Here is a 17,778-nt window from a genome sequence, read left to right as displayed (position 1 = left end):
CCTTTGAATTTACCTTTGCCTCTATGAATTCTTCTAGCCAGAAATGCTTCTAATTGTTCCACATCTTCTTCATCTATGTTGCTATCACTGGTTGCATATTTTACCTTTTTCTTCTTCTTCTTTGGTTTTGCTTCCTTAGTGTGTTTCAATGAAAACTTGGCCTTGAAAGAAAACTCAAGATTCTTAGGTCTGTAGTTATCAAAATTGGATAACTCAAATGCAGTAAGTCTTCCCACTATTCCTTCAAGAGTTAGCTTGTTTCCTAGTACACATCTTAACTCTTGGATGGCTGAAACTCTAATAGCATAGATGGGGAGCAAGGTTCTTAAGAATTTTCTATTAACAGTATCATCTTCTAAATGACCATCCAAACTTCTTATTGCACTAACTACTTCTTTCACTCTAGAGGCATATTGAGCAATGTTCTCACCTTCTTCCATTCTCATGTCATCAAACTTTCCTCCGAGGTTTTCTCTTTTTTCTCTTTGAAAATTCTGATCTCCTCCATAAATATCAGTCAAGGCTTTCCATATTTTGAATGCAGAGTTACATCCCTTGATGTTATCAAATTCAAAATACTTGAGGGTGGAGGCAATCTCCAACATTGCCCGATTGTGCTCCTTCTTTTTCTTCATATCTTTTGCAATGGGTATAGCTGGATCAAAATGTTCCACTTCAATTGAGGCTTGTGCATGGTCATTTATTGATCCGAGGTATAGCTTCATCAAACTTTTCCATGCAGTGAAGTTATCTCTGTTGAGCTTGGGAACTTCTCTCTTGGACATCTTGATCTTTCTACTTTTAGTACTTTTAAACTAAATCAGTAGATGGCTCTAATACCAATTGTTAGAAATGCTTTAGAATAACTAAGAGGGGGGTGCATTAGTTATTTAAGGTCCAAATGTCTTGATAATTTTTTTTCACTAAGTATACTAAGCCCAATTAAACTAATCATGCATCCAAGCTAAAATTTCTACTTAGCAAGTTACTGAAAATCAACATGCAAGAATAAGACATGAAAGATCAACACATAACATAGTGATTTACATGGAAACCCAATTTTGGAAAAACCACCAGTAACATGCTACTCAATTCTCACTCTTCTAAAGTGATGCTCTATGAAAGGCCTACCCTATTAAAGGCTACAACACACTGTTAAATGTGACCTGGTTTTGAACCACCCTGTTAGAAGTGGGCTTGGTTAGAGGACTTTAGAACATTCACTTAGAATGGCACACTGTTAAAGGATTTTAAAATGCCTATTAAACCAACCCAAGTCCATAGGATTTTACCCTAACTGATACAATTGTTAGAGAGTAACAATAAGGGCTTTTTGATCTGATATAACTCACAACTTAACTTGCATATTTCAGATCTTAGTTTAGCTCTCAAATTTGCCTGGCTTTCAATCTCTGCAGCTCTTATAGCTTGTCCTCCTTTCAAGATTTTTATCCTTGAGTCTCCATGCTCAATATACCAATACAATCTCCTGTATGGCCACTTATCAAAGTAGATTCTTTATTCTCTGTTTCTTCCACTCGATGCCTTCTCCTTGATAGCCTTCAACAACTTCACAACTTGGCAATTCAACAAATATTGCTTCTTGACTTGTGAATGCTTAAATAGAAGTCTATAATACTTTTCTTGCTCTTAATCTTCCCACTTTTAATTTTAGATTGAATGGATTAGGTAGGATTAAATGAATCTACCCCTTATCTTGTTTCTTCTAGAAACATCTTGAAGAACCCTCCTAAATTTTCCCAAAAATAGTTTACCTAAAATTCTGTGCCAGTAGCTCATCATCCTTATCTTCCACCTGGTTTACAATCTACAAGGTAACAAACTTGTTGGCTAAGATCTGGTGAATCTTTGACTTTTCAAATAATGCAGTTGCTTGACACTATTGAATTTTTGATGCTCAACACATACTGTGTTACTCAACACCAACTATGTTTTATTGATGATCGACAGCTACTATGGATTCACTCGGCATCAACTACAAGTTTCTAATGCTCGACCTATATTACTTTGCTCAGCACCTAAACTTGCTTGGCTCCTTCTATATCACTCGACATAGACTAGATTTTTCATTTGCTTGACACTTACTAAAAATCTACTTGGCATGAACTAGCTTGCTTGGCACCCACTAATGAACTTAGTCAAGCTTTGTAGACATCTTTGTTACAACTTATTCTTCTAGAGTTTCTAAGTGTAGCCAACCTCTGTATATTATCAACACATCATTTTACCATTGTCTTAACTAATCCTTGTACTTCATTACAAAAGCATAACTCAACCTTTCCCTTAGGTGATTTTGTTACATATTATTGATTAAATCCTTTTCATCAATCAACTAATTGATAGTACTTGGATCTTATAAGAAATTGTCATTCCAACAAATAGCAGGTTTGACATCAGTGACAAAAAAATGATTGAAAACATTCTTTATCAACACTTTCCCTCTTTGCAACAGTCTCCTTTTTCAATAATGATCTTTTCAATTAGATTTCCAACATACAAAACATGAAAAACTAAACTAATTTGATTAAAATGATTTGTGCAAATGACCTTCATCTCAACTTGCATCTAATTTAGTGATCACTACCTTATCCATTACAACATAGAGTCACTACTAGTAGGATGACCTAACTTGATTGCCTTACAATTAATTTTATCAACTAAAATCCCCAAACTCCATTCTTACTAGCATCCCCTCCATATAACTAGAAAACCTATCAAATCATTGAAGCATTTACTTAACTCCTTGAATTAAAAGCAACAACAAATTTGACACACAACTCATCCAAGCTATCTTGAATTAAATGAACCTTATTCATTCAATCAAAAAGTTAACAAAATATAAAGAATTAGGAGACAAAATAAGAGAACATAGATAATTCATTGTAAATCCCCTTTTGTATTTATCCTTGGAAAGACTGAACACATTAACTGGTAACACTAAATGGAACTCAAGATATGCCACATGATCTATCATCAATCTTCATTATCTTAGAGAAACAATACATGAAATGAACCTATAAACTTTCACAATAATGGATGTGTGGCCTTCATAGCTAGAGCTCTGCTCAATACATGGGAATTAAAACCAACCAACAACCATGGTATCAAAACAATGATAAATTTCTCAAAAACTAGAACCCTCACAATGGATGAGAAAGAGAAAGATATAGAAGAAGAATGGAATCCCAGAACTAATCTCAAAATGACATGTGTCCACTTAAATCTCCATCCTTGCTATCATAGAACATCTCTCATCTTTCTACCCATAAAATCTGATTTGGTTTTCATCATTGTTTTGTAACAAACACAAAATATCTATTCTTCAATGATGAAAAACCTTATGTTGCCAAAATATCTAAAATACATCTAGAATGTTGATAAAACCTCCATTTCACTAACTTAGATATGATAAAACTTTCCCATAACTACATTCATGCTACCTTTTATATTCACTCTATTCATAATTTCACTGGGAATCAAGTCTGAACTGCCTCAACTGAATTAAACTAAAAAGTGGGTACCTGAAACAAATCCTTGGATAGCTCTAACTAGTGACCTCTGAAAAAAAAAACTCTAGAAATGGAAAGTTCATGTTCTCTTGATTTTAGTTATATATAATACTCCTATATGAACTTACCAAAAACTTCGAGGATCTTAGTTTGAAAAACATACTCCTGCTAAGGCTATGAAATTGCACTTGGTTGCAAATATTAAATACTTTTCAAAATTTTGACTATAGGATAAATTCAAATTTTATTTAAAATCTAACTTGCATTTGATTTTGAGAAGAAAAATTAAAAAATTAATTTTTATGCCTCCTTGAAATTTCCCTCCTTTTCTCCATCTGGGTCAAACTTGGTTTGACCAACCTTGCCATGTGTCACATTCTGATTCATTGGATTCTTGTACAGTCACTAACACCTACCACCTAGGTGCCATGTGGCATCATCTGATTGGTCACCTATCCTTACACATCATCAATCCATGTCATTGTGCCACATCACCACCATGCCATCGGTCTCTATGTTGCTATCCTAATCAAAATTTTGCCATGTCATTATGACATAGCAACCATGTGACATTTGTCACTTTAGTCCATGTTAGCACGTCAATTTGTGTGCCATGTCTAAAGCCATTGCCACATGTCAACTGCTAGTTGGTTTGTGGGTCCACGTGTTCTACTAACATCATTGGTCACCATTGTTAGAGTAAATAATTAATATTTAATTATTTATTCTATTGCTTAAGTTTACTTAGGTCATGCATTTATTTAATATTTCGTATTTAATGCATGTTGGTGACAACACGGGAGTTTGTTCCCTTCTAGTTGTCACACTTATCTTCTAGCTTGTTCTACAAGCTTCCATGAGCTCTTTATATTCGAGCTCTCCTCATTGTATTTTCATAACATTGTGAAGCCATTTTCTTATGGTAAATACATTTCTTCTTGTGTTTGCATTATGATGGCTCTCATGTCCGTTTAGGGTTTTGCCCATGCTCCATGCTTTTCCCCTTCTTGGTTTCTCTTTGACAGGTTCGCATGCAGGTGATCTTGGCGTCTTCGGAGTTGGCTTTCCTCAACTCCAACATGGTATCAGAGCCTTCCTGCTGCTGCTTCGTTGAAGAAATTTTGAAGCCGTGATTTGAAGTCACAAACCCTAGTTTGTTTGTGTATTTTTTCTTCAAATCAGGGGATCAGCAAATTTTCGGAGCACTTTGGGACCAAACGGACATCACCATTGGATCCGGAAGGCCGTTTGCAGTCAGGATTCATATAAAACTTGTCGATTTTGGAGACAGAGCTCCGGGAGGCAAAAAAAATTTCATTCCAGAGCCGTACGGACGCATTTATTGCGATTTTTGGCAAATAAAAAATAAAAAAAAAATTTCGCAGAGCGCGCCGCCGCGGCACCGCCTAGCGGCCACCGCGGGGCCGCCTGCGCTCCGCCCGCGGCTCCTCAATAACTGGCGGCTCGGCCGCTACCCGGCCTCCGCCGCTGCCTCGCTCTACGCTCGTGCAGAGCTCCGCCTCCGCCGGCAGCTCCATCCGCCACCGGTCTGCACGCTCTCCGCCCGTGACAGCTCAGCGCCACCTGCGACAGTTGGACACGCTGCAGGTGTACAGTCAGCGCCAGCGTGGAGGATCCGCCTCGTCAGCGTTTTTGAGCGTGACACGTGGCAGGCGTGCCACGTGGCACATTGCCACGTGGCCCCTGCCACGTGGCACATTGCCACGTGGCCCCTGCCACGTCATCATCCGTACTGCCACGTGGCAATGCCACGTGGCACTTCTTTTTTGCGGCGACGGCCTCCAAGCCGTCAAATTTAATCGCCTGAATTGCTGACGTCAGCACTGCATCATCCTTGCATGCACCTCTCCCGATTGCTTTTGGACCTACTTGTGGTTTTTTGGCCATAACTCTTGCATACGGAGGTATTTTTCCGATCCGAAAGAAGCGCCGGAAAGCTGGTTCCGAGACGGAGATTTTGGTGCAGGTATTTTTAGGTTTTGATGCATTTTTATTGCTCGTTTTTTCTGTTAAAGTCCGAAGTCCTGTTTTTGACTCCGGCATGCATATCTTTTGCGTCCCATGTCTGTTTTTGAAAAACTTTATATTTCTGGAAAGCTGGTTCTGTGCACTTTTCAGAATTGTCGTCTTTTTTCCTCACTTTTGGCCTCTGCTTTTTCTATCATCGTTTTGGCGTTTTTGCTCTATGGTAGATATTTTGAGTGTTTTAGGCCCGAGGATCGTTTTCCTGGCATGGTTTGCTTTCTTTTCGGCTGTACTTTCTTTTGGTTCAGCTCTTTTTTACTTTTGATCATTGTAGCTATCCTTTTGAAGCACTTTTCTATTTCGCACTGAGATAAACTGTCACTTTTGCATTCTGGGAGTCATGAACGTTGTTTTGAGTCAGGTGTACTTGCACTATTTCATAAAGCACCATGGGGGGGATTATTTGTTTGCTGTTTTAGGCATTCTCCCTTTGTCAAGTGAGTGTCCCTTCCACGACATTAGCCCCATGCAGAGTCAGTTAGACCGTGTCTTTATCGGTGTCTGTACTTCTTTCCCTCTCTCCTCGTTCTTGGTTCTTTTGCAGAAGATTTGGCTCACCTTCTCAGTTGCCTGTCATCACACCCCGTCTGCATTAAGGGGGGATTATGCTGTGTTCTAATGCATCCATGGTTCGATGGTTCGATAGTGTGAACTATGTATTCAGTGGTTGATCCTACATACAAGGCGATTGCAGTGGCTGGCTACCTATGCATTTCGGTGAGATGGATCATCTACCATATAGACATGCTCGGCTCGTGCCTTCTTCTTCCATGGAGGTTTCTTCAGATCAGCAGTTTGACAGATTTGTGGCTTTTCATGCTTCAGTGATGCTGCTTCTTCATGATCATTCATTGTTCCTGTTTTAGGGGACAATTTCCCTAGTTGGAGACTTCTTCAGCTCTTCACTGGGTTCTTACCTCTTTTTAGGGGAGGGTTTTTCCCATGTGGTTTTCTCTCTTTCCCCGTTTACAGAGGTTTCATTTTTTCTTGCATTGTACTTGGGTACCTAAAATGGCCTCGTTGCCGGGACCCATTATGCATTTCATCTTAGCTTTGTGAGCTTAAGGCATTTCCCTAAGTTGCACTTAAGGGGGGGTGTTAGAGTAAATAATTAATATTTAATTATTTATTCTATTGCTTAAGTTTACTTAGGTCATGCATTTATTTAATATTTCGTATTTAATGCATGTTGGTGACAACACGGGAGTTTGTTCCCTTCTAGTTGTCACACTTATCTTCTAGCTTGTTCTACAAGCTTCCATGAGCTCTTTATATTTGAGCTCTCCTCATTGTATTTTCATAACATTGTGAAGCCATTTTCTTATGGTAAATACATTTCTTCTTGTGTTTGCATTATGATGGCTCTCATGTCCGTTTAGGGTTTTGCCCATGCTCCATGCTTTTCCCCTTCTTGGTTTCTCTTTGACAGGTTCGCATGCAGGTGATCTTGGCGTCTTCGGAGTTGGCTTTCCTCAACTCCAACAACCATGTCACATGGTTATCCTCCTTGCAACTTCATTTGGTGACATGACAACTATCATTTGATCTACCATGTGTTGCCATCCTGTGCCTTCTAAAATCTATACTACACGTCAATTTTCAATTCAATTGTAGGTTCCACATCATTGAATGACATCATTTTTTTGTCATACATATTTGTTCAAAATTTGTTTCCCTCCAAATCTAGTTGGCTAGGGTCTACCATGAAAGCTTGTGCTTCCAAAAGCACTTGTATCTTTAAGACAACATAATATGTAAGCATTGTTACATTTAAACATTTGAAATAATAGCACCACAATGCATGTGGGACTATGTTTTTGCCTTCCTATAAGGAAAAATGAGAAAGACCTATTGATCTATGATGCAGAGTTGAACTAAACAACAAAATTTGAAGCAATCGATACAAAGATCATGCAAAGGTGTCCCAGACAAATATTGGATACCACATGAGTTTGATAGACAAGACACATTGTTTGTTGTCATTCTAGACCTTGTGTAATCTTTCTTCTTATTTACAAAAATTTACTATCTTATTCATTTTGAATGCCTCCTCTACCTCTTACCTCATGAGCTAGCTACCTTATCATGTGTGCCCCTCCCAACATTCAAGCCAATCCTCCTTTATATGTAGCAATTGACTTTAGTGGGAAATAAAACAACCCCTTTCACAACTTGAGATTCTATGCAAATCAGATTGGAGTGAGGATTTAAAAATGAAGGAGTGCTAAAGATATAGTCTAGCAACAATAATTAGGGGATCTCCCTTTTCCATATATAGTGGTGATGGATTGCCTTCTATATTGGTCCCTCTTTTTTGTTTTGGGTTGGATTGCTTCACATACAAGTGAATTCTGACTTGAAGAACCCTGAGCATATATTGATAGAGAGCCCACATGCTTTATGCATAGATACGTCGGGTCACCATGGGTTAGGAGATCATCGTAGGCTTTGTTACCAAAGTAATTAATACCCATGAAAAAGTCACAAGGGAGACCAGAGAGGAAGTGCATGAAATAGAAAAGAATTTTTGCTTATCTATAGTAGCCTCAATTGATTATTAACCTTCCAAATGAACACCTAGCTATGGAGACAATAACTATATGACTACTAAGTCTAGCACATTTTTATCAGAACTGCCACTCATCTTCTTCTTACTATCCTTTTTTTCCTTCAAAGAGGTATGGCAAGAGAAAGACATATACTTTGTGCTAGATATGTAACAAGATCATATGTCTGTGATGTAAGATAGTTGAGAACAATCACTACATCAACAATCAATGGACACATTGTAGCCTACTCCTGAACACATATTGCTGCAATAGCAAGTGATTGATGCAAGCCTCTCATAGGATAGTTTCTTTGGAACAATGGATCAATCATCTATGGAAACTTACTACAGTCCTTGAATAATGGACATGCCCAAGCAATAAGATTGTGCTCCCCTACTAACTTTAAATTATCAATAGCTTTCCCACCAATGATTAATTCCAATAGAACAATCCCAAAATTGTACACATGTAATTTTATTGTCAACTAACCAATCATTGCATATTTTTGTGTGCAATACCCATATGTTTCTATTACATGAGTAGAAACATGAGTCTTTTCCCCCACAGGACCAAGTTTGACTAAACCAAAATCAAATAATTTGGCATGATGTCCCTCATCTAGTAAAATATTTGAGCATTTTAAATCTTGATAAATTGGTACTAGTGGGTTGGCTTTGTCATGCATTTACTCCAACCCTTTAGCAACACTTGCAACCATTTTCCTTATAGTTTTCTAATCCAAGGTCTCCTTGTTTGGTGGAAGATCATGCAGATAATCTTCTAGTGACCCCAATAGCATATACTCATAGATTAAAAGTCTTTGATCACCATCAACACAATATACAATAAGGTTGAAAAGGTTGTCATTGATGAAGATGATATTAGGGTTATCTCATATGGCAGAGCTTCAAAAGTGATACACAGAGTCATGCAGTGGCTTGACAAAATCAACATGACAACAATAAATAACCAACTTTGGAGAATCCAAAACCTTATAAAACATATCAAATGACTTGAAATATGAAACATAGGTTCTTTGATATGTATACTAAAACATTTCCAAAGTGGGGAGTCATGAAACATTACTAGGTGCAAGATATTCATATGCAAACTAGCCTCCTAAACATTGTTTGACACTTAGGCCCAAAATGTAGATTTGAGAACTACTCAAAATAACACTTGATGAAATCATTTAGAATGGAAACTTATCATCATGAAATGCATGCACATACTAAATGAAAGGTTATTAGCACTTGAAATGAATCATAGGCCTCAAAATGATAGTCGAGTACATATGCATGGAAAGCACTTAGAAGGGCTAACTTTAGCAAAATTTCCAAATTGACACTCAAAATCCACTTGCAATTTTGAGTCCCAACATACTATTAGCTTCCTCTATGTGTTCTCTCTCTCTCTCTCTCTCTCTCTCTCTCTCTCTCTCTCTCTCTCTCTCTCTCTCTCTCTCTCTCAGTTTCATTCTTATTCTCATCCAATGCAATCTTTGGATGCTCCCTCTAACATCAACTATGGTAGCATCACTATATGTTCCAAAATTCTTAATGGTATATTACTCCCTCTTTGCTAATATCTTCTTCTTTTGATATGTGGATAACAAAACCTCTAGCAGCATATGGATCCCTCTTTATATGAATGCATTCATCTATCTCTCTAAAAAAAATGCCAAAGACATCAACCATTCATATACATCATCTTCATGTCACTATTTTGACTAATATAGAAATGCCATTCCATCATCTTGCCTCAAAAATCCTTGAAATTTCATCTTCTCATAGTTCATTTCCATGCTTTCCATACCTTTAGGCAGCTCCAAAAGTGTGACCTCTTGCATCAATTTGTAAGATATTCTGATTATAACAATTGATGCAATAGTGCATCACTTCTGATTTTTCTTTAGGTTGGGGAATGATCCCTGAATTACCTCTTAGACACTTGAAAACATCCTTACGTAGTGCCTTTGTGAATATGTGAGCTATCTTTTCTTTTTTGTTGACATATTCTAATCTCACTTCTTTGTCTTGTACCAACTCTCTCAAGTAGTGATACTTGATCTCAATATGTTTAGTCTTTGTGTGCATCATAGGGCTCTTTGATATGTTTATAGCACTTGTGTTATCACAATATATCACAATGGGTTCAATAAGTTCTTCCTTCATACCTTTCAACAATTGCTGGATCCATACAATATTTGAACAATTAACTACTATAGTAACATATTCAGCCTAAACTATGGATGTGAAATACAATTTTACTTCTTGCTTGTCCATGAAATAAATCTCTTGCCTAGAAAGAAAGTGCTTCCACTTGCACTCTTTCTATCTTCAACATTTCCAACCCAATCTGCATTAGTGAAAACCTTCAAGTCAAACTTATCATTTTTTCTAATACCATAATCCATAGTGTTATGTTCTTTCAAATATCTCAGTATCATTTTCACTCCCATCATATGATTCTCTCTAGGATTAGCAGAGTATCTAGCAACAATTCCAAATGCTAGTGCAATACAAGTCTTCTATGTACAACATATTACAATTTTCCAATCATTGACCTATATATTGTTTGATTCACCTGAACAAAATCATCATTCTTTGACAATTTATGACTAGTAACCATAGGCTTTCCAATTGGTCTTGAATCTTCCATTCCAAAAGTCTTCAATATCTCCTTGATATACTTGGATTGTGTAATGCACATACTAGCTTCCATTTGATAGATTTGCAATCCAATAGAGAATTTTATCTCTCCAAACATTGACATCTCAATTTCTTCTTTATTTCATTAGAAAATGACATTCTTATTGAACCTTTTCTTCCAAATATAATATCATCAACAAGATTTGGCTCACCTTCTCAGTTGCCTGTCATCACACCCCGTCTGCATTAAGGGGGGATTATGCTGTGTTCTAATGCATCCATGGTTCGATGGTTCGATAGTGTGAACTATGTATTCAGTGGTTGATCCTACATACAAGGCGATTGCAGTGGCTGGCTACCTATGCATTTCGGTGAGATGGATCATCTACCATATAGACATGCTCGGCTCGTGCCTTCTTCTTCCATGGAGGTTTCTTCAGATCAGCAGTTTGACAGATTTGTGGCTTTTCATGCTTCAGTGATGCTGCTTCTTCATGATCATTCATTGTTCCTGTTTTAGGGGACAATTTCCCTAGTTGGAGACTTCTTCAGCTCTTCACTGGGTTCTTACCTCTTTTTAGGGGAGGGTTTTTCCCATGTGGTTTTCTCTCTTTCCCCGTTTACAGAGGTTTCATTTTTTCTTGCATTGTACTTGGGTACCTAAAATGGTCTCGTTGCCGGGACCCATTATGCATTTCATCTTAGCTTTGTGAGCTTAAGGCATTTCCCTAAGTTGCACTTAAGGGGGGGTGTTAGAGTAAATAATTAATATTTAATTATTTATTCTATTGCTTAAGTTTACTTAGGTCATGCATTTATTTAATATTTCGTATTTAATGCATGTTGGTGACAACACGGGAGTTTGTTCCCTTCTAGTTGTCACACTTATCTTCTAGCTTGTTCTACAAGCTTCCATGAGCTCTTTATATTCGAGCTCTCCTCATTGTATTTTCATAACATTGTGAAGCCATTTTCTTATGGTAAATACATTTCTTCTTGTGTTTGCATTATGATGGCTCTCATGTCCGTTTAGGGTTTTGCCCATGCTCCATGCTTTTCCCCTTCTTGGTTTCTCTTTGACAGGTTCGCATGCAGGTGATCTTGGCGTCTTCGGAGTTGGCTTTCCTCAACTCCAACAACCATGTCACATGGTTATCCTCCTTGCAACTTCATTTGGTGACATGACAACTATCATTTGATCTACCATGTGTTGCCATCCTGTGCCTTCTAAAATCTATACTACACGTCAATTTTCAATTCAATTGTAGGTTCCACATCATTGAATGACATCATTTTTTTGTCATACATATTTGTTCAAAATTTGTTTCCCTCCAAATCTAGTTGGCTAGGGTCTACCATGAAAGCTTGTGCTTCCAAAAGCACTTGTATCTTTAAGACAACATAATATGTAAGCATTGTTACATTTAAACATTTGAAATAATAGCACCACAATGCATGTGGGACTATGTTTTTGCCTTCCTATAAGGAAAAATGAGAAAGACCTATTGATCTATGATGCAGAGTTGAACTAAACAACAAAATTTGAAGCAATCGATACAAAGATCATGCAAAGGTGTCCCAGACAAATATTGGATACCACATGAGTTTGATAGACAAGACACATTGTTTGTTGTCATTCTAGACCTTGTGTAATCTTTCTTCTTATTTACAAAAATTTACTATCTTATTCATTTTGAATGCCTCCTCTACCTCTTACCTCATGAGCTAGCTACCTTATCATGTGTGCCCCTCCCAACATTCAAGCCAATCCTCCTTTATATGTAGCAATTGACTTTAGTGGGAAATAAAACAACCCCTTTCACAACTTGAGATTCTATGCAAATCAGATTGGAGTGAGGATTTAAAAATGAAGGAGTGCTAAAGATATAGTCTAGCAACAATAATTAGGGGATCTCCCTTTTCCATATATAGTGGTGATGGATTGCCTTCTATATTGGTCCCTCTTTTTTGTTTTGGGTTGGATTGCTTCACATACAAGTGAATTCTGACTTGAAGAACCCTGAGCATATATTGATAGAGAGCCCACATGCTTTATGCATAGATACGTCGGGTCACCATGGGTTAGGAGATCATCGTAGGCTTTGTTACCAAAGTAATTAATACCCATGAAAAAGTCACAAGGGAGACCAGAGAGGAAGTGCATGAAATAGAAAAGAATTTTTGCTTATCTATAGTAGCCTCAATTGATTATTAACCTTCCAAATGAACACCTAGCTATGGAGACAATAACTATATGACTACTAAGTCTAGCACATTTTTATCAGAACTGCCACTCATCTTCTTCTTACTATCCTTTTTTTCCTTCAAAGAGGTATGGCAAGAGAAAGACATATACTTTGTGCTAGATATGTAACAAGATCATATGTCTGTGATGTAAGATAGTTGAGAACAATCACTACATCAACAATCAATGGACACATTGTAGCCTACTCCTGAACACATATTGCTGCAATAGCAAGTGATTGATGCAAGCCTCTCATAGGATAGTTTCTTTGGAACAATGGATCAATCATCTATGGAAACTTACTACAGTCCTTGAATAATGGACATGCCCAAGCAATAAGATTGTGCTCCCCTACTAACTTTAAATTATCAATAGCTTTCCCACCAATGATTAATTCCAATAGAACAATCCCAAAATTGTACACATGTAATTTTATTGTCAACTAACCAATCATTGCATATTTTTGTGTGCAATACCCATATGTTTCTATTACATGAGTAGAAACATGAGTCTTTTCCCCCACAGGACCAAGTTTGACTAAACCAAAATCAAATAATTTGGCATGATGTCCCTCATCTAGTAAAATATTTGAGCATTTTAAATCTTGATAAATTGGTACTAGTGGGTTGGCTTTGTCATGCATTTACTCCAACCCTTTAGCAACACTTGCAACCATTTTCCTTATAGTTTTCTAATCCAAGGTCTCCTTGTTTGGTGGAAGATCATGCAGATAATCTTCTAGTGACCCCAATAGCATATACTCATAGATTAAAAGTCTTTGATCACCATCAACACAATATACAATAAGGTTGAAAAGGTTGTCATTGATGAAGATGATATTAGGGTTATCTCATATGGCAGAGCTTCAAAAGTGATACACAGAGTCATGCAGTGGCTTGACAAAATCAACATGACAACAATAAATAACCAACTTTGGAGAATCCAAAACCTTATAAAACATATCAAATGACTTGAAATATGAAACATAGGTTCTTTGATATGTATACTAAAACATTTCCAAAGTGGGGAGTCATGAAACATTACTAGGTGCAAGATATTCATATGCAAACTAGCCTCCTAAACATTGTTTGACACTTAGGCCCAAAATGTAGATTTGAGAACTACTCAAAATAACACTTGATGAAATCATTTAGAATGGAAACTTATCATCATGAAATGCATGCACATACTAAATGAAAGGTTATTAGCACTTGAAATGAATCATAGGCCTCAAAATGATAGTCGAGTACATATGCATGGAAAGCACTTAGAAGGGCTAACTTTAGCAAAATTTCCAAATTGACACTCAAAATCCACTTGCAATTTTGAGTCCCAACATACTATTAGCTTCCTCTATGTGTTCTCTCTCTCTCTCTCTCTCTCTCTCTCTCTCTCTCTCTCTCTCTCTCTCTCTCTCTCTCTCTCTCTCAGTTTCATTCTTATTCTCATCCAATGCAATCTTTGGATGCTCCCTCTAACATCAACTATGGTAGCATCACTATATGTTCCAAAATTCTTAATGGTATATTACTCCCTCTTTGCTAATATCTTCTTCTTTTGATATGTGGATAACAAAACCTCTAGCAGCATATGGATCCCTCTTTATATGAATGCATTCATCTATCTCTCTAAAAAAAATGCCAAAGACATCAACCATTCATATACATCATCTTCATGTCACTATTTTGACTAATATAGAAATGCCATTCCATCATCTTGCCTCAAAAATCCTTGAAATTTCATCTTCTCATAGTTCATTTCCATGCTTTCCATACCTTTAGGCAGCTCCAAAAGTGTGACCTCTTGCATCAATTTGTAAGATATTCTGATTATAACAATTGATGCAATAGTGCATCACTTCTGATTTTTCTTTAGGTTGGGGAATGATCCCTGAATTACCTCTTAGACACTTGAAAACATCCTTACGTAGTGCCTTTGTGAATATGTGAGCTATCTTTTCTTTTTTGTTGACATATTCTAATCTCACTTCTTTGTCTTGTACCAACTCTCTCAAGTAGTGATACTTGATCTCAATATGTTTAGTCTTTGTGTGCATCATAGGGCTCTTTGATATGTTTATAGCACTTGTGTTATCACAATATATCACAATGGGTTCAATAAGTTCTTCCTTCATACCTTTCAACAATTGCTGGATCCATACAATATTTGAACAATTAACTACTATAGTAACATATTCAGCCTAAACTATGGATGTGAAATACAATTTTACTTCTTGCTTGTCCATGAAATAAATCTCTTGCCTAGAAAGAAAGTGCTTCCACTTGCACTCTTTCTATCTTCAACATTTCCAACCCAATCTGCATTAGTGAAAACCTTCAAGTCAAACTTATCATTTTTTCTAATACCATAATCCATAGTGTTATGTTCTTTCAAATATCTCAGTATCATTTTCACTCCCATCATATGATTCTCTCTAGGATTAGCAGAGTATCTAGCAACAATTCCAAATGCTAGTGCAATACAAGTCTTCTATGTACAACATATTACAATTTTCCAATCATTGACCTATATATTGTTTGATTCACCTGAACAAAATCATCATTCTTTGACAATTTATGACTAGTAACCATAGGCTTTCCAATTGGTCTTGAATCTTCCATTCCAAAAGTCTTCAATATCTCCTTGATATACTTGGATTGTGTAATGCACATACTAGCTTCCATTTGATAGATTTGCAATCCAATAGAGAATTTTATCTCTCCAAACATTGACATCTCAATTTCTTCTTTATTTCATTAGAAAATGACATTCTTATTGAACCTTTTCTTCCAAATATAATATCATCAACAAAAAATTTTAGCTACTAGTATTTTTTTTGAATTCACTTTTTAGGTACAGATTGTTATTGTCATTAGTTCTTGCAAAACCAATTTTGACCAAATAAGTGTGTAAGCTTTTATACCATGCTCTATGCTCTTGTTTCAAACCATATAATGCTTTGTGTAACTTACATACCATATTCCTATTTCTTGGATCAACAAAACCTTCAAGTTGTCCAATGTAGACTTCTTCCTCTATGATTTCATTTAGAAATGTAGATTTTACATCCATTTGATATGCTTTGAATCCTTTGTAAGCATTGTATGAAAGAAAATTTCTCACTCCTTCAAACCTTACAATTGGAGAAAAGGCCTCACCATAATCAATTCCTTTTTTCTTGTGCATATCCCTTACAAAGTAGTCTTGCCTTGTTCCTTGTAACTTCACCTTTCTCATTCAACTTTTTTCTAAAAATTGACTTAGTTCCAATAAAATTCTTATCCTTTGGCCTTGGTACTAATGTCCATGTCTTTGTTTCTATATTTTCTTAATTTCTTCATTCATTTATGCTATCCAATATTCATTCTCTAAAGCTTCTTTAATTGACTTGGGTTCAAATACTTTTCCAAAATAGGTTCATGTCTTCTTTCATCTTTTTGCGGTTCACTGAGTTGTTCTTATTTATTTTCATCTAGCCTGTTCTCTTGAAACTTGGATTCCTCTATCTGATGGTCAAAAGTCTCTGTCTTCTACTAAACCTTGATAGTGCTTGGTTATAAATGTTCAACAACTAGATTTTCTAGTTTAGGTAATGTGCTAGGTTCACCTTCATACACATGCAAAATTCTTGTAGTCTTCTGGTTCTTTGTTGCACTCTTCTTCATTCTTTTCTATAAATTCATCAACTCTAACATTTGCACTTTCCATAATTTTGTTAGTGTTAGAATTCAAACACTTTGTTGGTAAACATATTTGTTCTTTTTATCTTTTGTAAAAATATGACTCTTAATGCCCAGATTATGAACAATATCTATTCACAACAGTTGAAAAGCCATTTTATGGTTACTAGCTTTTCTCTGAATTGGTAGGTATAGCTCCCTATATGAATGATATTAAAAGAATTATTTTTGTTCCTACTATCTAATTTGGGGTATGTTCTTGACCCGAGAACAACAGAGGTATAACCAAGTTAGACTTAGACAAGACCTAACTCAGGTGAGTTTGAGTTCTAAGTATCTAATTATTTTTGTGTATTCACAATCTTATGAATTCACAAAACCTTCAAATATCTAACTATGAAAACTTGAATCTAAACTACTACTATTAATTAATTATACTAAAATTTCCTCTTTGAATGAATAATAACAATGCTTATTACATTCATTCACTGTATTATGAACGGGGGAAGTAAAACTCTATTTATTCCTCATTCCAATTCCAAAACATTTGAGGAAAATACTAACTTCATCAATTCTACTGAACAAAAAATGATTGATATTGAGTACTCTCAATTGTCTCTGCAACAAAAAGTATCTCACACCCAAAAATTTGCCGACCCGCTGCATGCAATGAAAATGAAATATTTAAACTAAAATGCACCCTCCTCTACTCCAGCTCTCTGACTGTATGTAGGAAAAGAAGAACCCTTGGCTTAGGAAAAGATTTGTAATAAATAATCTCCTTTAGCCCCTGTTTGGTTTCCCTTTGATGATCTTTTAGTTTCTGCATGATGACTTTTGATTTCATGATTGCTCCTTTCTAATTCTCTATTTCCTTTTTGTCTTTTTAGATTCTCTTTCTAAATCTTTTAAATTTCATTTTTCCCAAATTCAATGTTAGAATAATATTCTTCAACTCTTTCGCAAGCCAATATGTATGTGGGCCCTATTTTTCTAAAAAAATGAAAACTCCCCCTTCGTTGCATATGGGAAATTCTTGCTAATCAGAAACATTGTATTCCTCACCAATAGCTTCTT

At 36.3% G+C, this 17,778-nt stretch overlaps 2 pseudogenes; both read right to left on the bottom strand.

The window, feature by feature from the left end:
- Positions 1-8,172: 8,172 nt before the first annotated feature.
- Positions 8,173-8,987, bottom strand: LOC149554520 (serine/threonine-protein kinase PBL27 pseudogene; annotated as a pseudogene).
- Positions 8,988-13,026: 4,039 nt separating this feature from the next.
- On the bottom strand, positions 13,027-13,841 carry LOC149554519 (serine/threonine-protein kinase PBL27 pseudogene; annotated as a pseudogene).
- Between the last annotated feature and the right edge of the window lie 3,937 nt (positions 13,842-17,778).

The sequence above is a fragment of the Cupressus sempervirens genome, chromosome 5, assembly GCF_028749045.1.
Source record: "Cupressus sempervirens isolate cs-2001-9-10 chromosome 5, ASM2874904v1, whole genome shotgun sequence".
Lineage (NCBI taxonomy): Eukaryota > Viridiplantae > Streptophyta > Pinopsida > Cupressales > Cupressaceae > Cupressus > Cupressus sempervirens.
Note: the sequence above shows the minus strand (reverse complement) of the source record. Positions and strands in the feature narration are given on the sequence as shown.